General features: G+C 38.7%; 1 protein-coding gene and 1 long non-coding RNA gene across 2 annotated transcripts in view; one reads left to right on the top strand and one right to left on the bottom strand.

Moving 5' to 3' along the window:
* Window positions 1-23,942, bottom strand: part of cadm1b (cell adhesion molecule 1b) — a 282,457-nt gene that overhangs the window by 139,894 nt on the left and 118,621 nt on the right. The gene's annotated exons all lie outside the window — the stretch shown is intronic.
* Window positions 20,361-23,452, top strand: LOC103139642 (uncharacterized). Its single transcript, XR_476427.2, has 2 exons — window positions 20,361-21,078; window positions 23,100-23,452. It is a non-coding gene; the product is annotated as an uncharacterized LOC103139642 (long non-coding RNA).

Genomic DNA, 23,942 nt, shown 5'->3' with positions numbered 1-23,942 from the left:
GCAGAAGGCGGGTTATACGTGAGCAGGTAAGTAAAGGCTACGCTTATAGTACCCTTCCCAGAAAAAAATATCCTCAAGCGCTTATCGGGGAAAGCGTGAACACCGAAACACAATTAAAAAGTATAAAAATAAAAGAAAACTGAAGCACTGTTATTTAAAATAGTGCTTCATAGAGCAAACCACTCTTCAGTAATAAAATCTATTTTTAAAACTTGATTTGTTTTTCTCTACTCAATAAATTAAAGTTGGATTTTTCTAAATTTCTTCATGTGAAAAAAATGAAAGACTAAAAGAACAAATTAAATTTATTTTAAAGCCATTTATTTTACACATCACAAAAGGGAAGGCAAAAATTGTTTCAGTGCCAAAAATTGTATTATTCTTTTGAAAAAAGTCAGAACTGGCTGACCATAAAAAATTGTAGTTGATAGTTGATGTATTGACTAACATAATGGAATATTGTTTAAACTTCAGATGGGGTGTTTGTTATGAGACTTTATTCTTAAATTGATCAAACGGGTCATCCTTGATTGAAGTGATCCAATCACACAGCATTTTGCACGAACNACAACTTGACATTAACCAAGAAATCATTACTGTTTAAACTTTACTTTTAATAACATAAAGTTACCTAATTTTTAAAGTGAAATCAGTAATTATTTTATAACAAATTTATATCAGTAAAGTGTCATAATTTACCGAATGACGCTTTATGACAACAGTCATAAATATTCATGAAGGCTTATTCATGTTGATGACAGATGTTATGTCATGTTTATGAAAGTGTCATGACAGTCTAATTCAACCCCCTTCAAATAAAGTGTTACCAAATCTATTTTTAAAACTTGATTTGTTTTTCTCTACTCAATAAATTAAAGTTGGATTTTTCTAAATTTCTTCATGTGAAAAAAATGAAAGATTAAAAGAGCAAATTACATTTATTTTAAAGGCATTTATTTTACACATCACGAAAGGGAAGGCAAAAATTGTTTCAGTGCCAAAAATGTTATTATTCTTTTGAAAAAAGTCAGAACTGGCTGACCATAAAAAATTGTAGTTGATAGTTGATGTATTGACTAACATAATGGAATATTGTTTAAACTTCAGATGGGGTGTTTGTTATGAGACTTTATTCTTAAATTGATCAGACGGGTCATCCTTGATTGAAGTGATCCAATCACACAGCATTTTGCACGAACATCTGTTGAAATAGTTCAACCCAGGCCTGGTGTCGACGTCTGCAGGCAGATGCCTCTCTGCGAACACGACGTCGTCAATGAGAGCTGATTTTGGCTCTTCGGATTAATAAGTGGGTTTTTCTTTGTTTAACAGTGAAACTCCCAGATTATTCTCCTTCACCATTCGGCAGGTAATTCACAGGCGAGTGGTAAAGAACAGACCTGCTGTAATGAGCTGCGTTTCCGTTGCAGATCTGCGTAAAACTCTGTCCTTATTCCGCTATTGTCGAAATAATGCAATTTCGCAATCGCTGTGTTTCCATAAAATAAGCAACACGACAAAAATCACAGGTGAATAAGGTTGTGCACATGATAAGTTATTAACTAACAAACCACGCCAACATCCGGTTGTAAGTCGTGAATCGTGATGCAGGGAAAAAAAAACTGTTTCTGTTGCAGTTTTACGAAATAAAGCAATTTTGATACAGCCAAAGAAAAACCTCCTCCTGGTGCCCAAACGTTTTATTGAAAAGCCAAAGTTTTCTTTCAAAACTGACAAATTTATTTTATGTCAAACTGCACAATTACACGGTCAATGGAAAGGCAGCTTTGGCCACTGTAAGGCTGTGGTCTGGTTTGTGTTTCGTGGCTTTCGTATTCTGCTTCCCTAAACACCAGGTTTCAATCAATCACCCAATCATCACACCTGCATTACCTTTGGTTGTCTTCTCCCTTGGCATACAGTCGCCTTGTCGTCCATTATCCACCGCCACGTCCTCGTTTCTGCCCCAGCTTGTAGTTAAGATCCTCTCCGGTCTTCTCGTAACTCTCATTTTCACCTTCTGATTAGTTTTAATGCAAACGTGGAACGTCTAGTCGGGGTGTTCAGTGTTTATCAATCGTACCTAAATAGAAATGCCACAAACGAAGCAACCCCGACACACGAGTGGAGATAACAGCAGTTATTACCTCTGCCAGATATAGTAATATTACCATTTAGAAGTAGTGTTACACGGTGATCTTTTGCCGGGGGGAGGGAACAAAGAGAAGAGGGTCATAGCATAAATAGTCCACTAATCCATGACACAACACTGACACCTCAGAAGATTAGAGATGCCTCTCATTCTAAATCAGTTTTCTCTCTGCGTGCTCGGCCCCATTACTTGCTTTGTGGGGTACTGCCCTCAGGGCTGCGCTACCCACACAATGGTAGACGCCAAGCGGCAGAGGAGGAACACATGCAAACACACTTGTGAGCACCTTCAATCGCACAGCCACGCCGAGCGAGATAAAGATGAATCGAAAGGGATGATTGACGAGGAAAATTCTAGGAAGTCTTTAAAGGGGGGGAAGAAGAAAGGTTCAGGCGAGCTTGTAGAGCCGTCGCAGCGGTGAGAACTTCTCATGAGTAACTGTTGAGGAGTTTCCTTTCTTTCAAATGTAAATGCAAACTTTTAAACTGCGGGCTCGACTGCGGCGCTAAAACAGCAGCAGGCACACTTGTAACTTTTAATGGCCAGACACTTGAGAATACCTGCTGAAGTGACGGCGCGGTGGTGGTGGGGAAGGATCCGAGTGTGTGCACAGGGCATTGTTTGCCTTGGGCAGACAAAAGACAGCCACCGGAGCGCCGGGGTAAATATCCTAGTTTTGCCGCTTCTCTCTGCCGCTGTTTAGCATCCGGGAGAAAAAAATGACAGTGTAAGCAATCTGCATGTTCGTCCTGTCATTACCACTGTTTGGTGTGAGCCAGCTTTCCCTTTAAAAAAAAAAAAAAAAAAAAAAAACAAGAGATGCATTGAGAAATTGGTTGATGGCAGGATTCAAATGTCCTGGGTTTCAGTCTCGGGCCATGTTTTCCCAATTTGTCTCTCCTCCTATTGCATGTCAATATACAATGTAATAAAGGGCCTAAACAAAGTCTGATCTACGTATATACGATTACCGATTTCATCATACCTTAAATATTACTAGGTCAGGCTACAGACACTCTTCAGTGAGAACTTTGTTAATAACAGAAGAAGATTGAATGCTAGCATGTTGACCATCATCGTCTAGCTCAGTGTTTTTCAACCTTTTTTGAGCCAAGGTACACTGTTTTAATTGAAAAAATCACAAGGCACACCACCAACCAAAAATGTAAACAAAGATACTCTGTAGCTGCCTGTATTATATATATAGTCAATCTTATCAAAGTGTCTTGAATAGGAATCAAATAAACACAAACATGTATTTTTTTTTATCACATTTTACATTTCTTATTTCAAATTGAACGTAACATGATCAAAGCTTTGAACTGATCAAAGCTTTACAAAAAATTAGAGATTGGGCTCAAAAAATTGAAATGCAAATCTATACTTTGCAAAAATTGAACTAATAAGGTCAGGGTTGCTTTGATTCTATTGTAGTTGCTGAAAGCTAGCACATAACCTGAAAACATGCCTGCTTCTTTCTTTTCTTCAAATTTATACATTTGATCGAAAATACCCTCATAATTCACCGTTCAGTTTAAATTAGCACCTTCCCACTCCTCTTTTGTATTTATGCAGAGAGGTACGGCGGTACACCTGATTCTTCAAATTAAATTACTGGAGTTAGTTACAGGGACACCAAACACCTCACATACAACCTGGCAATAACAAAGGGCTTTATAATGAGGCAAAATAGAGGCTAAATGAATCCAAATCAGGAGGAGCCGTGGGACCGAGGGGGGAATGTGCACTGCGAACAATTAGCTGGTGCATCCAGCATACGAATCAGGTCTTGAGACATTACACACATACTGTAAAGCTCATTACTGCTGCAAAACACACAATCAGTCTATCAAATGCGATGACAAGAGAGGAGCTACGAGCAAGCGCCGTCTGGATCTGGCTGTCGTTCAGATTCTCCAACCTGCTGTGGCGCCCCGATCGCCCAGACACAACAACAGCCTCGGCGTTGCGTTTTAACAAGTTGCGCTTCGTTCTCTTGCAAGAGTTTTTCCAAGACTTTTTTTTTTCCAAGACTCTTTGAAGGATTCTGACTGTTGTGATGCTTTCATCTCCTCCCTCTTAAAAAGAAGTGTGGGGGGGAGGGAAAAAAAAATCTTGAATGCAAAAACCTATGGTTATACATAAAAGGGTTGAGATATTTTAAAACTGACATCACTTCAAAGGGAATGAACACATTCAAAGAGTATCACAGGAAAAGAGATTCAAAAGCCCGCTAGTCACCTGTAATCCACTGCTAATACCTGGTCCCTGAAACCGCATATTAGCATGCGCGCCACAAGCGCCGGGCTCAGTCTACGCACACGCACAGGGGCCTTAATATTCAGCCAACAAAACAGATACATAAGAGTTTTCCTCAGTGATGTTTTGTAGTCACTTTGTTTGTATTGATTCAGGATGCGGCAGAGATCTAGACACGAGCACGAGGATTATCCTGTGAATACATCAGTGTCACCGCAGATCAGCCGCTGAACTACAGTGACAGCTAGCCCGTTAGCCGACACCTAACCCCCACCTGCCCGCCCGCCCTTCCTCTGCTGCCGTTCTTCTCGGTGTCTCGTTCTTTCATCACTTCACCTCTTTGACTTCGCCTCCTAAAGTCGTTGCAAGTTCAATGATTAAAAAGGAAGAGCTTTAGAGAGGAAAAACAGCCTTTTTCTTTTGAATAAAACAGGAAAGAAACTGTACCTTCAAAGGTTTTTTTTTTTGTGAAGAAACAGAAGCTTTTAGAAAATTTAAGAAGTAACTACTAAGTTATTTATGTAACTCTAACAAGTATTTACGAGTTGCGGGTGATATCAAAGTAGACGGGGGGGGGTTTGTCTGCAATTTATTTAAAAAAAATGTAAACAATGTTCATTGTGACTGTCTAACAATTGCCTGTATGATAGTTAAAGTAATATGAATATATTTAGGAATCGGGTGAGGCACAATGCTATCAAGAAAAGGCAAAACTTCTATCCAGGTCTTGAATAAATTTTCATATGCCTTTGATTTTTCTCATTCTGTCAGGTTACACCTGCAGCCTTCAACGTATTTTGTTTTAGGTGATAGACCAACACGTAATGCATATTTAAAAAGCAGAAGGAAAGTACTTCCATGGAAATTGTAGTTTGAAAAGAGTCACATTTTGCTGGATGTTACTTCTGAAACCGTTTTTGGGGTCAGCTTCGTACATTTATAGACTAATTTTTTATTCCAGTTTTTTTTTTTCTTTTACAAAATAAGTTCATAAGCACAGTCTCCGTACCTCAGATCTATTATCACTTGTCTCTGATAAAGACAGTAAAGATCTTAATCTCTGCTCTTATTAAGAAAACAATAAAAGATATGTTAAAAACCAAAACAAGCAGCATAAAACAGATAAGCAAAGTAAAAAAAAAAAACCAGCACATTTCACAACTTGCAGAAAAAGTCACCTTGAGAATTTTTCAACTAAGAAATGAACACTCTTATTATTATCTATTATTATCTGCTCTATCTGTATAAAAAGCAGTAAATGAAACAGATTTACAACATCTAAGCATAACTAAGCTTCACAAATAAAAGTTGCATAAAACTGAATCATTTTCTTTTTCGGGAGGAGGATGCCACAAACCTTCGATGACTATTTTTATTACTTATAGCCATTAGATAAATAAGCCATTAAAAAGCCTGAGATGAAAGAAAGGGTTTACCCTCAACTAAAAGCATCCCACTGGCCTGTTTCAGAGTTTAGTAAATAATAACCAAGAAACTAACAGAGAAGGAAAAACTGCCATGAGTTTCTACACACACACACACACACACACACACACGCACACACACACACACACAGACTTGTAGAAACAATCAAGAGAATCACAAGAAGAGCACGACAGGGAGAGAAAACACAAAACCAGAGCTCCGACTATTCCACCTTATGAGATTCAAGAAAAAGAGATGAGTAAAAATATTATTTTTGGGGAAGCTATTTTTTGAGCTCACAAAGTTTGGGGAATTGCTAACAATGTTATAAATAATCTGCCTTCAGTCTGTTTATCAAACTACAGCAAAACAACAAAAAAACAAACATTCTTGATACAATGCAACTGGAAAATGAAAGGCCGATCTCCGGTCTTGAAGCACCACCAGGCAGATCTGAGCCAAATGCTAAAATTGGTCCAATTAGTGGTTAAAGGTAGCGATGGAAAGCTCTGACAAAGACAGCAACTTTAGCATTGTTAGCAGCCAACAGTTAGCCTGTGGCAACATTCTAACAGAGCCTACAAAACATTTGGCTCTTGTCTGTCACTCTTTCACTGCTTCTTTTTTTCCTAAAAGTATGCTAACTGCTGCTAAGTAACAGATTTAAACAGAGTGGGTCCATCTTTTTTTTTTTTTTTTTGCTTTTCTACACAAGTGTTGACAGCAAGCACAACAGGCAGACTTTCTTAGCTAACTCCTGAAACAATGCAACTAACAGGTAGTCAAGCTTAAAGCACTGGTTTTGAAAGCATAGTGCTAGCTTAAACCTTGTGTTTACAAATGGGGTCCATCCGACCCCACACACGTAAAACTTTATCATTTGCCTCAGTCCTCGCACGCACAAGGGTTAAGGTTATATCACTCAACAAAGCCACAGTCGTTCACTGTTTCTTTTTTCAGAACAAGTACCGGTATGGTAACTGCTGCTAAACAGCAGATTTAAACAGAGTGGGTAAAAAAAAAAAAAAAGCATTCAACCTAAAATAAGAACAGAAATTAAAACTGAATGGCATACACAAAGAGAGGACGTGTTTTAAAGCAAAAACAAAGCAAGATATAAAAATAGAAAAAGCAAAATGAAAAAAAAAACATGCAGAATACAAGCTCCAAAACAAAGCAACACATTAAAATGAACAAGAAATTAAAGTAGAAATCCAGATAAAATAAATATAATGATTTGACTTCTGCTGCTGGTTTGCATGAATGGACACCAACATCCAACAACCTGAAGCACGATGGGTCTAACTCGAGTTTTCAAACTTCAGAGTAACTTTAACGGGAGCCAAGGTTTAGTCTGTAGCCTGCCTAAAAAGAGTGCCTCTAAAGATTACATATCAGCTGTAATAAAAACACTAAGTATGTGGGTATTATTATTCAGTGACACTTCATTTTGTTTGTTTTGAATAAACAACAAAGAAACTTGAACACCATTGTCCTCTGAAAAGCAATCCCAGGCATCAGGCAGCGCAAAAGTGTAAAACGGAGAACAACAGAAGGAGGTTGTGAGCGTGAGCCAGTGTGCCCTCAGCGCTGCCGCCACCGAAAGAGAGCCTCACGTTTTGGCAGCGGCACTCACGAGGTTCTGAAAAGAAAATAAACGAACTCCGCGTTTAAGCCGCTCAAATTTCTATTTCCGTTCAATCGCTCTCTCAAACTGCTGCGTATTTAGTCTGCCACGAAAGGCAGATCGAGTCCACTCTATGGAAAAAAAAAAGAAGGGAAAAAAAATTGTGAAACTGATTTGTTTCTTGGCATTCTTCACCTTGAACCGAAACCCAGCAGATTGTGTGAAAAGACAAATGACTCAGAAACGAAGACGCGATGCCAAGACTAGTTTCTGTGAAGTTGCGGTGGATATTATGGAGTCCGTGTCCACACAGTCTTGCGAAAGTATTAATTTCACTCAACTTTTTAAAATTTTTTGCCATGTTACATCCACAAGTTTCATCTTTTTTTTTCTTTATTGGGATTTTATATGATAGACCAACACAAAATAGGAAATAATTAAACTGGAAGAAAAAGGGACACATGAGTAGTGAGATTTCCCGAACATGTGCTGTGAATATAAATTAAGAACCCTTTACTTAAATGCTTCCAGATCAATCCAGTTCAGTCACATTCAGAAAAATATTAAGTTGTTAAATGAAAGTCATAAATAGAAGAAAATATTTTTAATATAAATTGAACTTTCTGGAAAGCTAGACTGGAGCTCGGCGTTGCAGCCTTGACCAGCCATTCCTGCCACGAAACATAACGTTGGCAGCGTAATTGGTGTGCATGTGGGGGGATTTCCAGTGAAACTGGTCAGAGTTGATGGGAAGATGGATGCAACTAAACACATAAGGGCCTTCCTAGAAGAAAACCTGCTAGAGACAGCAAAACACTTGGACTGGGAAAGAGTTTTACCTTCCAGAAGGAGAACTATCCTGTATACACCCATTTTGTTATAACATTCAAAGTTAGGTTTATGGAAGCTCTCCAATCAATCTGACTGACCATTTGTAATTATGCAAAAAGAAAAAAAAAAAAAAACGGGCAAAAATGTAAATCCCTAGATGTACAAAATAATCGCAGCTGTAAAAAATGGCAAACTACCACGTTTTCTTTTCCTTTCACTTCACAGTTATGCACTACTTGAAGTTGGTTCCGAAAACTTAGTGAAGTTTGTGTTTGATAAAAAATGTGATAAAAATTAGAGGGTGTGAGTCCTTCTGCAAGGTGCTGCAAAGGCTCTAAAAACTAGTAAGTAAATCAATAAAAATAAAACGCTTTAATTTCCTTAAAAGCAGCTACCACTGTTCTACGACGGGGAATTTGTATTCCGAATGCTTCAAAGCAAGTACAATCAGAATGCAGGAACTGTACTTTAAAACAAATCCCCCTTACACTCTCTCTCTCTTTTTGGCATTAGAGAGGCTTTAATCCTCAACTATTCCGATTTCCATTCTATAAAAGACGCCTGTGCTGCCTTTGTTTTAAAGCAAATAAGCGTTGATGAATCAAAGGCGACAAACGAGAATAGTTTCCCAAAACCGAGCGACGGCCTGCGCCGCAGGTGAAGGAGCTCCACCTTGGCCCGCTGCTGCTGATGATGATGATGTATGCCTTTGTAGGATAAGGAAAAATAAAGCAGAGGGCTGCTAATCTCTCCACTCTGATTATTGCTGTCACTTTGGATTTGGCCGTTGCGTGCGCGCACATTTGCCAGTCAATTTCATAGCCTTAAACGCGATCTCGGGAGGGAATTGCTAAGGTCACGAAGGATCCATAAATAATCCCCAAGTCCGCGACTCTTCCACTAAGCATTCTTCAAAAGGGGATCGATAGGATGTTGTGATTCAAACGCAAAAACCTATTGTTTTGCTTATCAGCAAAGCTCTCTTGCAGCACTTTGCGGTGATCAATTATTAAAATCAACTTCACGTGGTCCCCACGTGTCAACAAAAATGGGAAGTCAGATTTATTCTATAGGCTGGGGCTTTTGAGAGGTAATTCTTCACGGGAGCGGCCTTTAGCATTTCTTATTAAAATACATTATTGTTCTTGTAGATTTATTTATTCAATGTGATAGCTCATTAGTCAGATTAATCTAATGTACTCCCTTTCTTTCTACAAATGGCACGCCTTGCAAAGAGGCCCGCGTATAAATAAATGACGAGAAGTAAAGTTCAAGTCTTCTGCCTTTTTTTTTTCTTTTCTTTTTTTTGCCTAGCCACTGGGTTTCATTAAGCATCTATTTTTAAGGATGCTAAATTTAACTTTAAGTACTACTGCTGAACACAGTTAGCATCAGCGCTCAGCTTCAGTGTGCAAGAATGACTGAGGAAGTAAAAATTAAGTTATTTTCATAGCATTAATGGTTAAGTTTGAGCTAATTTCAATATAATTTACGATTAGTATGTTGGGCACATCATATACATAATATGTGTGTAAAGTCTGCTGATTTAAAAGATTTGAAAGATTACTGATGCATCGACATTCAGACCATTCAGTTTTCATTTTATCCTCAGAAGTTTCAAGATTTAGACTTGAAAATCTTCAGTCTTTTTCCTTATCAGCTAATGATTTCAGTTCCTCTTCTACATATTGACTCTTTTTTGCACTTGAATGGGGTTAGAAAGGTAGGTGTGTATAAAATGCATCGCTTTGTTGGTTTGATGTCTATAATGGGGAAGAGAGGCAGTTTCTGCAGACATGTTGTCAGGTTGATGTTTCTAAATCTACTTCAGATTTATCCTGTTTTTTTCCTTTTCTGTCACCCTTAAAGTTTTTCATTTATAAGATAAATTATACATTAAAATCTGTGGAATTGTAAAGTTTTGCAACCTGGGAGCTCCAGCAGTCGCTACTGGTTCAAGTAGTCCACCAGGTCGGTGGTTTTCGGTGCTGGAATTAGTTTGTAGTGCACAATACTTTGTCTTTTTGTCTGATTTTTCACAGGCAAAGTTCCTCCATTCAACCAAATTATCAACCATGTCATTTGGTCACTTCTCCTTTTTGGGGTACTCATTTTTTCCCACGTCTTTTTCAGTGAAGTCCTGCCTGTTAGCTGAAGTCAGAAGTCACGACTGCACAAACATTAGCCGTTAGCGCGTTGCTCTGTTCGAGCCACATGATTGGTCCAGAGCAGAGCAACTCTCTTGCGATCATTGGCTATTCATGTTTTCTGCATACTGAAGGTCAATGTTGACCTTTTCTCATATGTCTACTAAAGGATAATGGTTTCAAGATATGCATTAGAAATTATTATATCCGGTTGAAGATGTGTTAGGATTTTTAGTAACGCTTTATTCGAAAGGGTGTGCATAAGACTGTCTTCAACATGTCATAACACCTGTTATGAACATGAAGGAGTCTTCATAAATACTTATGACTGTTGTCATGAAGGATCACTCGATAAATAATGACACTTTTGATGCAAACTTGACACATTTAATGAACTTTTAAGGCAAATTTCAATGCGACTTTCCTCAAAAGTGTCATCATTTACCAAATAATGCAAAGTCGACACTTTTAATGCAGCTTTGCATTAAAAATATTATTTACAGAATGACACTTTATGACTCCTTCATGTTCATAACCAGTGTTTTGTTTATGACAAGATCATGTCAGTGTTACACACACCCCTTCAAATAACGTGTTACCAGATTGTTTTGTTTTACTTTGTAAAGCAATTTTGGTAGCACATGTATTAAATGTGCTATAAAAACTAACACTGAAGTAAAATGGAGGGGAAAAAAGACTAATAAAGCATATAAATAGCTGAAATAAATTAAAACAAGTTCCACATTTTGTCTGCTTTGCACTGAAACCTTCTGCTACGCTGCATTGGCATCGTGTGTTACTCTCAAGGTTCTTCTGTGAGTAAAACAAATGCGCTCCAATGCCGCCGATTCAGCCGCCTCTTTTATGGATTTTGAAGCGAAGCAAAGCAGAGCAGCTTATCTGTGGCCACAATTTATATTTAATCCAGAAGAAACGGGAGAGATTAAAAGGTTTCCTTTGGACGTTCAGTAGCGAAAATGCCGCCGTCGAAGATGGAATATATTATAACTGCGCCTGAAATGACCAAAAATAGCCAAATAATTTGTTTGACATTTACTCAACAGCTAAAACGAAGTAATTTAATTCAAACACTGCTTCAATAGGTTTTGTTATTTAACACAATAAAGAGCAGGAGTCTAATTACTTATTTAGATTTGATCAACTTAAACATGATTATACAATATTAGGTGCCGTTTCTAATATCCGAATAAGTTTACGTTGCTGGTTTTGTTAAATGCTAAAAAGGAGTTAGCGCATTTACTTAATATCACGCCCTTAGCCATCAAAGCGCACCATTTTCAGAAAGCAGCTCAGCCACAGTTCTGCGGAACCGTTTGTTTTAAATCCACCGCAGACTCAAAAAGTCTGAAGCTTACGTGGAACAACGTACCGCAGACAAAACCCACAAAAAGCAAACTTCATGTTCACGCGCTGACTGATAAATTACTCAGCTCGAGCTTCAAGAGTCATCCCATTGATTTTTATACTGTGGAGAAAAGAATGGAAAACAATAGCTGCCTGCAATCTTAAGGAAAAAAAAAAAATCTTTAAACTGCAACCTAGGAGATGTAAAGCTAAATTGCTTTCACGTGGAAATGTCAAGTGTAGATGAATTTGTTGTTATTGTGCTAAAACATGCAAACACACTGCTATGGTCCTTTATGTCCGCGTTCACACTCCTCCCACCCGGACCACCTCCACACATATTTTGTCTGGTACAGAAAAAAAAAAAAAACGCAACACCTCTGGACTGGAAGTGTTGGTGTGTGCAGGAGAACGGCAAACAGTTGGCAAATGTGTCGATTTTCGCACCTAGAAAGCATTGTTTTATTGTTTATGCAGGCGACCTACTCTGGACTGACCTTCTGGAGCCCAACACAAAGTAAAAAATAATAAAAAAAAACTCAACAGATGATCCCGGTCACACTGCAGTGAAATATAAAAACAGACTGTTTCATAGAATAAATATATAATAAATATATATGTTCAAAACTAATCAGGAACATTACTTTTTACATTGAATTATTTAAAATAATTTTTAATAATATCCTAGCTAACACAGATCCACCTATGCATTTGACACGGAAGTATTAAGAGCTTCTTTTAATCTAGTGTAAAGTAGGGCACACCTTCACCGTAGGGAAACACTTTATGTCTATTTAAGGACCGACTCCCAGGGGATTGCTTCCTAAAGTCCATATTCTTTATAGAAAACTCCAAATGCCAACCTCCAAGAAAGGAGAAAAAGAAAAAAAAATAGTATGGCGATGCATTTTTCTTTCTGCTATGTCAGAAAAAAAAAAAAAAAAAAGAGACAGCGATTATAGATAAACACTGTTTACAAAATGTTCTAATACTGGCTGCTGGAGATGATGTGATTCCAGTGTTTGATCACAGTCCTGAGGCAATTTTTCAAATCTATCTGCACTACAAAACAGTCTGATGGAAAACGCATTTGCTGTGCTCTGATTACAGATTATTACAACCCAATGAACAAACATTTGTCTTGTCAACATCTCCAGAATAAACTACTTCCTCCTGATTGTGATCCGATTTGTGTTTCACCTTGTGTCATTTTTCATGTCAAAAAGTTCCCGTCTTGTGAGGATTCCTCGTGAAATGAGAGGGAGGCCTCTCTCAGGGCAACCCACTCCAGGCAGGGTCACAGACAGAGTTTAACCACAGCATTTATCAACATCTATAAGCCTGACAGAGGACTATTACTGCATGTCATCTAGTTCTGTCTTTTTCTTTACACATTTATCATGTACATTCTGGCCTCACAGAGTCCGTGCCGAAATGGGAAGCGACTACATTTTCAATAAAACCAAGAGATTTTGTACACAACTGTCTTTGTTTTGGGGGAAAATAAGCCACCATGTTGCTCTCTTTAGGCTTTTATCTTACCTTCATTAACAAGACATGTTTTTTTTTTTTAATCACATTTTATAACTGCCTCTTGCTTCACTTATTTACCAGACATGCCTGTCAAAATTTTGACTGAACTAGACTCCTTATAATAAAATTGAATCCTAAATCAGGGTGCCTGGGATTAAATAATCCATCCATCGTCTTATTGCTGAGTTGTGGGGAGGCTGGTGCCTACATCCAGGAGTCACAGGAAAAAAGATTCTGCTAGTTCTAGCAAAACCTAGATCTAGAACTAGCTATCTAGCTAGTTATCTAACTAGCTATCTATCTGTGCGAGCTAGCTAGTTAGATAGCTAGATAGCTGCACTTCACAAAATAGATGGCATCATAAGGAAAAAAACAAGATGTAGAAAAATTATGGCAAATTCTAAAGACTTCTGTCAGAAAGTTAACGCTTGGGTTTAAGGGCTACGATCCTTAACATTCACAAAGGAAAATGTTGTAAGGACAAAGCATTCCTCTTGTTGTGTTTCATACGTCCATGAAACTCTTAATGTTTTATTGTCAGTAAAACGTTTTGGGGAATCACGACACTTGCTACTTTATGGTGGCATAACAACATGTTAGTTTTGCGTCTCAAATTACTTTGACGATCTTGTGACTTTATCCATCTACACTGATGAACTCAGGATCAAATGTTTACAACTTTATACTCGGCTACATTATGTTTGCTGCTTTAAGCAAGTGACACATTGATAATCTGAAATACTATTAATTTAAAAGCCATTACATGAAGGCATTGACAATGATGTTCTGTTTCATTTAGAAAACATCACTTCTTTCTCTGCGTTATCCTTTCATTGTCTGTGAAACAGGAAACATAATGCTGCGTGTTTGTTTGGAGCTGCGTTCATTTATTTGACTTTTTTTCAATGAGACTCACACAGGGAAAACCCCTTAAGGGAATCTTTAATTTCGTTTGATAAAAGCTTTGATCAAATTACTAATAAATATGAGTTGTATGTGGACAAGAGATCATATCATTTCATGTCAAGTTTGGGGGGGAAACTAATGCATTATCATATTACAAAAACAATCAGGTCGCCCTGACTCATGTGAGAGGAGATAAACAGTCCCACTGCCTGGACGATAACCTGTGTAAAACAACACACCCCAGAGGAATAGTCTTACGCAAGCCAAACGGAGGCTTGAAGCTAAGAAATCAATTTATAAAGTTTTCCTGCTGGTGAATGAACCTCAGGGTCACTCATCTGAATTGCAGAGTCGAACTAAGAGCTTCTCTATCTTCTCCCTAGTTCTGTAATCACAAGAGGGCAGCTGTATTAATTATTAACACTGTTACTACCACATGGATGCTTTTCTGAAATATAAAAAAAAAGAAAAAAATCATCAGCTCTTCTTCAATTATTTATGTGCGTATATTGAAGATTCCGTGATTGTGATGAATAATTACTGAAAAATAAAACATATAGCTGTTTTAATGGGTGCAGAGGTGCTCCTAAAATGTTTAGTTTTTTTTGTGTGTTTTTTTTTATTATTTTTGCTTTTATAATTCCTTTTAAACTCTTCTTTTTTGTTGTTGTTGTTTTTATTAGATGCTACATCCCTAACTGTCTGAACCAGGCGCCATTTATTGTGCCTGTAGTTTAATGAAGTTGCCTAAGGTGGGAGGACAGGAAATGCTAAATGCAAAATTATTCCTTAGAAAAACAATAGAAATACACTTAAAAATTAGTCGGACTTTTGTTTTGTATTTTCACCATTCGTCATCCAAACGTAAGAACTGCACTGAGTTTCAAGCACAGCTCCATGCAGATCTACTTCCTGCAGTCGGCTGAATTTATTTCAATAAATCTAAATGAAAATATTTAGACTGGCCAGATTTATCATACTTTTTTTAAGTTCCCTTTGGGATCGATACAGTATTCCTGAATTTGAATTTGAAAGCGTAGCATCTAGTCCTTCCGGGCTCCGACCATCTCCACGCTGAAGATGCTGCTGAGGCGTTCCCTATTGAATCCTCCCCATTAAGCTGAATGACAAACACTTCAGCAGCTCAAGTGCGGAGGGGGTGTTGGGGGGGGGGAAGTGCGTGCTTTCCCACATTTCACCCACTTGTAGCTTTTCTGAGTACTTTTTTTGGGTTTTTTTTGCAGCATCGCCGGGCAAATTACCAGCTTTGCAGACCATTTATTAACTCCTGTCGGGCTGCTGGTGGAAGGCAATTTACATTTTGGAATGGACGACTTTTGCTTTTGATGGTTTTGGCAGGATTTCCTTCACATGCATGTTATTTATGCACCTTTAACCTTTCTATTTATCAGAGTGGATTTGACTGTGAAAAAGTACTTGTCTTCTTACCGACTTCTTGTGTTTTTGTCTTTTAAATATTTGAATTCATCAAATAAATTTCATCATAAAAATAAAAATAAAAGCCCCATAACCTAACTGCCATCAGATAACTATTTATAACTGGCAGTTAATCTTCTACCATGCTCTGTGTAGACTTTGGTGTGAGTCAAGATTATTGTTCTGCTCAGTTTTCTGATAGAGAGAAGAATTCGAAGTACCAGAAATTAAAGTGAGTCGTCCCTCTGACCATTAAAGCACCATCAGCATGTCAGTATGAAGTCTTTTTTTCTTGTGTACCAGTAGTTTGACGCCAGCAGTAACATTAAACACATCTTTAAAAAGTTCCACATTCGTCAGTCAAAAGAATATTTTCAGTCTTACAGTAAATCAATTCTCCCTCAGGCCTTTGTGTTGGTCAGCAGTGGTTTTAAGTTTAAAACTCTTCCACTGAAGATATTTTTTGTTTCCTTCTTATTGTTGAGTCACCAACATCGACTTTAATTTAGACAAGTGAGCTTGTCTGCGGAGCTTCAGGTGTTGTTTTCTGTTATTTGGCGACCTTAATGAATAAGTTGTTAACGTCTCCTGCCGTTTCATGTTTTCTCTATTTGTTTATCATGGTATCCTCGGTTACACACAAAGGCCTTTGAAATGCTTCTGTAATCATTTGCCGAACTGATGGATGTCCAAGGGGAGAGATTTTATGATTCAGGGAAATCAGGCCTTGTGTGGACTGTGACAGGGCTGTCAGTTTTGCAAAAATATTTTGGTAATCACGGTGAATTCATAATTAAAGAAGTGTGGCGAATACTGTGTCCTACAAGGCTTGGACATCACTAATTCACAGAATTGATGAAAAAGATCATTTGAAAAATACATGTTATATTTACTTTAGCTAACTTTGTGTCATATTAGAGCTGGTTTAATAATTCGAAATATTAAATTGTGATTTAAAAAAGCAACAAATTAAACAATAAGCGGTCCATTAATTATCAAACAAGATTTTACAGACCTACAAACCTTTGAAATATGACTAAAAATATACAATTTATCTTAAAATTGGCAATCACAGTTCAACCCCAGTGCCGCAGTGGTGTGCACGGTCGTGGGTTCGAATCCCAGCAGGGGGCAGCATCGGTTGCATGCCTTTCTTGTACATGGATTGGTTCTCTCCTGGTACTTCAGCTTCCTCCCACCATTCAAAAAACATCAACATTAAGATCCTCAACAACCCTCAAACATGTGCGACAGCTGGATATGTGTCCCTATGTTGCCCTGTGATAGACAGACACACACACATTGGACAGGCCGCCCCAACCGCCCCCTTGATCCCAACATGCAATGAGCAGGTATAGTTAACAGATGAATACCAAATCTGAAGGCCGGGGCTGACATCTTTGATTCTTTGTCACGTTCTTTTGCGGAAATCTTAAGAAGATTTTCTGAGACCTAATGGCGTCCCACTGAGAAAAAAGCAGGAGCTGGGGGTGGACGGATTAAGTCCCGCTGTTATGCATCGGTTGGGGGAGCTGTTGCAATGTGGGAGATTTTAATTGGGCCTGAAAATGTTTAGGTAGGTGGCAAAACATTACGGAGGAAATGCAGGGAGGACGGCGATGATGTCTTAAGTTGTACATTTTTAGAAACAAAGATTGACAGCTGTAAAGGGTTTAGGTACAGGGCATCCATGAGAATTACCCAGGAGCAAGTTTGCTTTTTGCTTTTTAAAACAACAACAATAATGGAAGTCATAAAAATGCACTGGAAAGTGTCATGGATCATAAGTCTGCAGTGTTTACCAGACCTCCAGTCTTCAGCATACAAAGACAAACTGCAACTGTATTAAATCACAGCCGATACGTTTACTGTCAGTAGATGTTTTAATGTGAACGAAATGGCTCACCACCCAGGGTGGCACAATTTGATGGCCGTTATTTACACACGTGATCTATCAGTTGTACCCTGAATGTGTTTTCTGGAGCTTAAAGGTGGGAATATGTTGCAATGAGAAATTGATGCCCCCTAGTGTTGCAAGAAAACATGCCTGACTTAAAGCTGCGGTGTGTAGTTTTTATAAAATAAATATTTTTAAGATAATTGTTAAAACATGTCAGCATGTCGTGACAGTATGTTACGAAACTGATCATCTGTGAATAGATTGATCTCCCCTGCCTCCTCCCTGAGCGACTTTTGCTGTTTGAAGAAATATACTGTTCCCAAAAACAACCAATCAGAGCCAGGAGGAGGGTCTTAGTGCTGTCAATCAAGCTTGTGTACTGCTCATGGAGGTAAAACAACTTACAGTTATAGGTAAATCGTTTATCCGCTGTCAATGGTGGCGACCATGCTAACTAGCATGATAATTAACAACAGGCTCTGTTAGCCAGTTTCAACAAATGTGTAAAAAAAGATTTTTTTGTTTGTTTGTTTTTTTACAAAAGTTACATACTGCAGCTTTAAGAGGCATTTCTATCTAATGTACGGTTTCCAATTCAGCACCAAACTAGGTTGGTAGCTTCTCTGCATGTTTGCCCCCAAATATTTTTAATTTATTCAGACAAAATGTTCTTGCTCAAAACCAAATAAAGTATTTAGTCTGGTCAGAAATGAATTAAGTTACTAAAGAAATTAAATGATTTAATGTTTTTTGCAGGAAGAGATTTGTTGAGGGACTGTGTTTCGGTTTGGGGTGTGCGTTGGGTGCCGGGGCGCTCTGGGGTGCGGAGGGGGGTTCACCCCAAAAACCAAGACTGTTCCTTTACTCTTGCTTAGGTTAGCTTTCATTATCTTTTTTTTTTTATCTACGTGAGAGTCTGCTTTTTAAATTCATATGAATTTACTCAAATTCATATAAGCTGCAATAAGTTAAAAAAAAAAAAAGTCAGGTTTCTAAACTCCTAAACCTACTCTATTTAAAAGTCCTATACTTTGGAAATGGTGGAAGAAATATTTAAATGAGAGAAAAATAACACGACACAGTAAAACCACAAGGCAAAACCAAGTTGGATCGGTCAGTTAAAACTTGCGCATGACGTCTGAATGCTCAGACATTCTGAAAAGCTGGAGTCTCTTATGATGAGCTGACAGACGGAGGGCAAGCGGCGTTTAAGGCTCTGCAGCCATAGATATGCAGTTTAATACTTGCTTGTTGCTACTGTCCCAAGATTTACCCGTCTTCCCCCCTCTGCCCCCTCCTCTCCTACTGGCTTTCTAATTCAATGTGTGACCTCTTGCCAGAAAGTTTTAAAAGTCTTCAGGCGAAGATCCAGCAGCTTTAAGTCTGGCCAGTGACAGATGAGCTGCAGAGGCAGAAGCAAGGCAGCTTGCCCAGGGCAAACCACAGAGCTTTGGTCAGCCTGCAGGGGTGAACTTCTGTTACAGCAAGAGGAAGGAGAGCACGAGTGGAAAGTTACTTAGATTTCTTTTTTTATTCGACAATACGGCACCGTCCTTTTAAAGACGACCTCCGAAGACAGGACGCGTTGCAAGATCGTCGCCATTCGGGGAAGGTTTCCTGTTGTCTGACTCCCAGACAACACATTTTGTAGGCAACCGGGAATTGTACGCTAATTTTTTAATTTTGAATTTTTGTTTTTGTTTTGTTTTGTCTTCCGTATACAGTCATCGGTCACCTGTACACACCAGTGCAACAAACACAGCACGAAGACTGCGCTTTTCTTGCACAGGAACACGCTTACAATTAACTGGATGATCAGTGCAGTCAACAGGCCACATATTCAATGGTTAATGACACCAAAGGGAGACATTATATGTGCAACAACAAGACAAGCCATGCTACCCTCTGGTGTTACTAATTGCTACCACAGAATTTTTTTTTTTTTTTTTTTTTGAGTTGCTGGAATGAGGCAGAGCTCATTTAGTAATTGGATATGCAAGCAAGAAAGGGAATAATAGATCTCAAGAAGTAAAAGGGCTGTTTTGCATATGAGGGGGAGCAGCTGCTTTGCATATTGCAAGGGTTACACTTAAGTATGCTGGTCATTTTGTTTTCACTCGTGAATGGGCTTTTATGTTTGTATTATGCATGACATGCATGAGGACACCTGTTTAATGATTAAGAGGCATTTTTAATTGCAAATGTTTTGAATCTGTTTGAAAGGACTGCCTTGTGTTTCCCAGTGCGAGCCCCAAACACTTCACCGGTTTATTACATGTAACCATTTAGCAACTTTACAAAAGACAAACATGGAAATAATATGCCCTGTTTGTGCGGTTTTAAAGGTATACACCAAGCAAGCACTGGGATGAGGTCCTGAAAGTTTGATGATCTTGGATAATCTTATTGTTGCTGTGTTTACAAAAAAAATTAAAGTAAAACATATAATATGAACTATTTGTTTTTATCTAAGCAATAAAACTAACAATGATTATGATTTGGCTTGCCACAGTAACTAATTTTGAGAGACGATAAATTGTCCCAGACGTTATCGCGATAAATGATAATGTTGTTGTTTAGAGACAATTTTCAAGTAATACGATGGTAACGGCATCATAATGCAAGAATACATCCTCAAATATCACTAATGTTTAAATTCTAATAAACTTTTAACCCTGGAGCTGTAAAACATTTAAATAAAGTCAAATAAACAACAGAAATAACTAATAAAATGAATTCAAGAAAAGCTACTTTACTGTGTGATCAGTTGATTTACTGCTTGTTGCAACAGGTCTAACAGTGACACCTATTGCTGCTAAAATAATGTCAGGTACTACTTTTACTGTAGGAGTTATTGTTATTTTTACTGATATTTGGTTTTGAACTAAAATGTCAACTTTTTTTTATAACCAGAAAAATACTAAAATTTGAGAAGTGTGACACAGAAAAACCAAAATTAGAGTCTCCACTGTTCCTCTAAGCAAAAGGTAAAATAAAAACATTTTCCTGACACAAATGAAGCTTTCTCTTTTGTGTCTCAATCTCCAGATTGATTATCCTCTTTTAGAAATGGATGATGATGATGATGATGATGTAGCATGTTTTGAAGCAGACAAAATGTTGTCTTGAAAAGCAAAAAAACAAAACAAAAGAAAAAAAAACCTTTTGAAATGGGATATGTTGAATGGAGGCAAGAACAGAACAATGATGGTTAAGTATTTTGGCTACAAGGACCATCTGTGCACCAAACATGGCTGGGTTCTGTGGAAGTAAACACATGAAGAGGACGGTTTTATCCTTGAGCGTCAAAAAAATAAAAAAATAAAAAAAAATAACTGTCTTGGTTGGAAATAAGTTTGCCATTTCGATTATCTTGGATTCAAGGGACATTCGCAAATTGAACCTGGGATGAAGACAGACCCCGATCCAGTAACAGCTACGACTGACGATCAATCACCAGTCAGACCACAAAGGCAAATGTGAGCATTTTAATCCAGTGAGTTAACTTTTACTTTTTAAGTCCTCTGTCAGTAAAAACAGAAATGTTCCTTCTGCATCCTGAGCCTCAACAGTAAGAGATGTAACTCTTTAGATTGTCTCAGTGACAAAATCAAAATGAATAGTTTTTGACTCCAGCTGCTTCCTGATCTTATATAAAGTAACTTAACATGATGTTTGATGGACTCAGGGAATCTGGTTATCGGCTCTTCCTTTAGCGTGTAATTCAAAGGACTTTTGAGGCCGTTACTCCATAACGTGGTCCGACTTGCTGTACTCCGTCGGCGTCGCATTCAGCACCGATTAACAGCAGATTTCACATTGTCTCGTCTCTGCGCCGCTTCCTCTTTCACACAGGCACACGGCGGCTCTTCTCTGTGCACATTCTGTGTTATTGCAGCCAAGTGCTGGATGGAGCCTGCCCTCGAGTTTTGCCATTATCAAGACACTCGATAAAACGCTAACAAAGAGCACATTATAAAGCTAACGGGGGACAGCTGGCGCAATCTTAGCAGAGAAACAAGTAGAGATGTCAGACAGTCATTCTGAGTTGCCGCCAAAAGCCACAATATGGTCAGCGAAATTGCACTGCACGGATGATTTACTTTTCTGCGAAACAAAAAAGACTCTTCAAGTCTTGGATGAGCACAATGGCGAGTTCTTTTCATAGCTCCCAACTTCGACTTCTTTGCAATTACTCAAATCAACGAAAACAAAACGGGGGAAAAAAAAAAAAAAGAATGGTGCCTGTTCCTCCCAGAAGTTTTAGCTTGGTCTCAGCGCTCTGCTTGGCCTGCGCATTTTAATTCTATTTTATTTTTTTTTTTGTTGCATCGCCAGTCTCAGAGAAGAGATGATGTATAATCACCTTGAACTTCACCTGCAATCCAAGTGTTTGAACGTCTCAGCCATAACATCTAATTTAAAATGAAACCGATGTTTAGAGACGGTAAACACGACTGGAGTTTATCCTGATTATGGATCATGGTCATGACCGCTGCACGGAGAGAGAGGGGAAGATGCATCCTCTGGTGAATGCTTAAAGGAGCGCTTTGCTGAATAACTGTCAAAAATACATGCATTTCCTGCGTCTTAGTGAGGAAAAAAAAAAAAAAAGAGTCAATGTTTTCCTCTGATGCATCCTTGAGCAGAGATCATGCTCTGCATTCCGCGGTTTCCCGCTGATCCACTTCTCTTCGGAGAGGCGAAAAAATAAAATAAAAAATAAACAAGCAAGAGGTCGTCGTGCTATCACGCTTGATCGCAGGCGTCGAGGGGAAAAAACATAGCTCAAAGTCAATTATTGACAGTAATGGATCATGTGGAAAAAAAAAGAAAAAACACGACTTTTTTGTGATATAATTTTACGGTTGAGAATCTCCCACCGTCCCCGCCCGCCCGGACCGGAGTCAGGGCCGCGGAAAGTGATAAATAAATTCCGAGCAGCTCTCGCCATCCTGTTGGTTGTTTCTTTAAGTTTATCTTTTGAGCCAGCAGGGCCAATTTTCGGAGCTGGCCCCGCAGCAGTCAGCGGTGAGAGCCTGCAGCGCTGACTGCACATTTGTCATAATTGTCTGCAGGCTAAGCCCACAAAAACAGTAGTTACAGTTATGCTGGCTTTCTGTTTGACAAGTAAGCACATTGTGTGTGTGTGTGTGTGTGGGTGTGTGTGTGTGTGTGTGTGTGTGTGTGGGTGGGTGTGGACACACCCAATGCTTACTTGAAGGATTGAGTTGTGATTTTGCTGAGAAATCTAAAGTTAACTCCGATTTCCACGTCTCTGTGACCGACGGAGGGATGTGTAATATCTTCGGTTGCATCACAGACTGTCATTCATCACATTAGGTGACCTCTGGCCAGTGCCCTCAGCCACATCCACGGAGCCTGGGCATGATGGATGCCTTATTAGAGACCTTTATTAGTGTACTTTAGCCAGGAGATAAACTTTGTAATTAATGTCTCGGTTTGAGTATATCTCATTTATTTCAATCGGATAAAGGTGACTCTTCCAACCGACAGGAGAACAATGGCCGTCGGAGGAGACAGGCGCTTGGCAGTGGAGCGGAGCCCAGGAATGCTGAATAACAATCCCATCATCCATCATGGTGCATAGGGAGTCGGCCAGCTCCGCTCGTCGCAGGCAGAAGCTCCGAGAAGCAGCTCAGTGCGATGGGGAACGGCAGCATGTCGCCACATTCCCTGTAAAAACTGCAGGACGCGAGCGAAGCTCCAAACTTGGCATCGATCGGTATGAAAGTCTCGCGGTACAACGACTGTTTGAAACAAATGCATAGCCAGTCTAATTTGTTTTGTTTACTGTATCTTAAATAATACACTTATGCCACTAAAATAAAAGCTTATAAAAAAAAAAAGTTTTACGTATTTGCTAAACCTGTCGCCATGTTGTAACAGATAAGCTGAAAAAGAAAAAAGAAAAAAAGAAAAAATTGAAGCTTTGCTTTAGGGCTCCCAGTGCTAATTGCAGAAATACACCTCAATCAGAAGCAACCAATCAGAGCCAATAGGAGGGTCTTAGCGCTGTCAATCATGCTTCTGTACGCTCTCTGCTATGCTACAGCTTCTCCCCATCACCAGAGCCTAGTTAGCATGGCCACTTATTATGGCAGATAAATTGTTTTCCTATAAAAGTAAGTTGTTTCTCCACCTGTAGCACACCTAGCATCACGTACACAAACATGACTGACAGCTCTAAGACCCTCCTCCTGGCTCTGATTGGCTCTTTTTGGGAGAGAGTGTCTTCAGATTGCAGTAGTCGCACAGGAAGGATCTACAGGAGCTTTATTTATTTATTTAAAATTATCTGTCACACGTTATGCTGCTGACATGGTGACAGTTTTAACA

The sequence above is a fragment of the Poecilia formosa genome, unplaced genomic scaffold (assembly GCF_000485575.1).
Source record: "Poecilia formosa unplaced genomic scaffold, Poecilia_formosa-5.1.2 Scaffold63, whole genome shotgun sequence".
NCBI lineage: Eukaryota > Metazoa > Chordata > Actinopteri > Cyprinodontiformes > Poeciliidae > Poecilia > Poecilia formosa.
The sequence above is the reverse complement of the archived record's forward strand: the minus strand, read 5'-3'. Positions and strand labels throughout refer to the sequence as shown.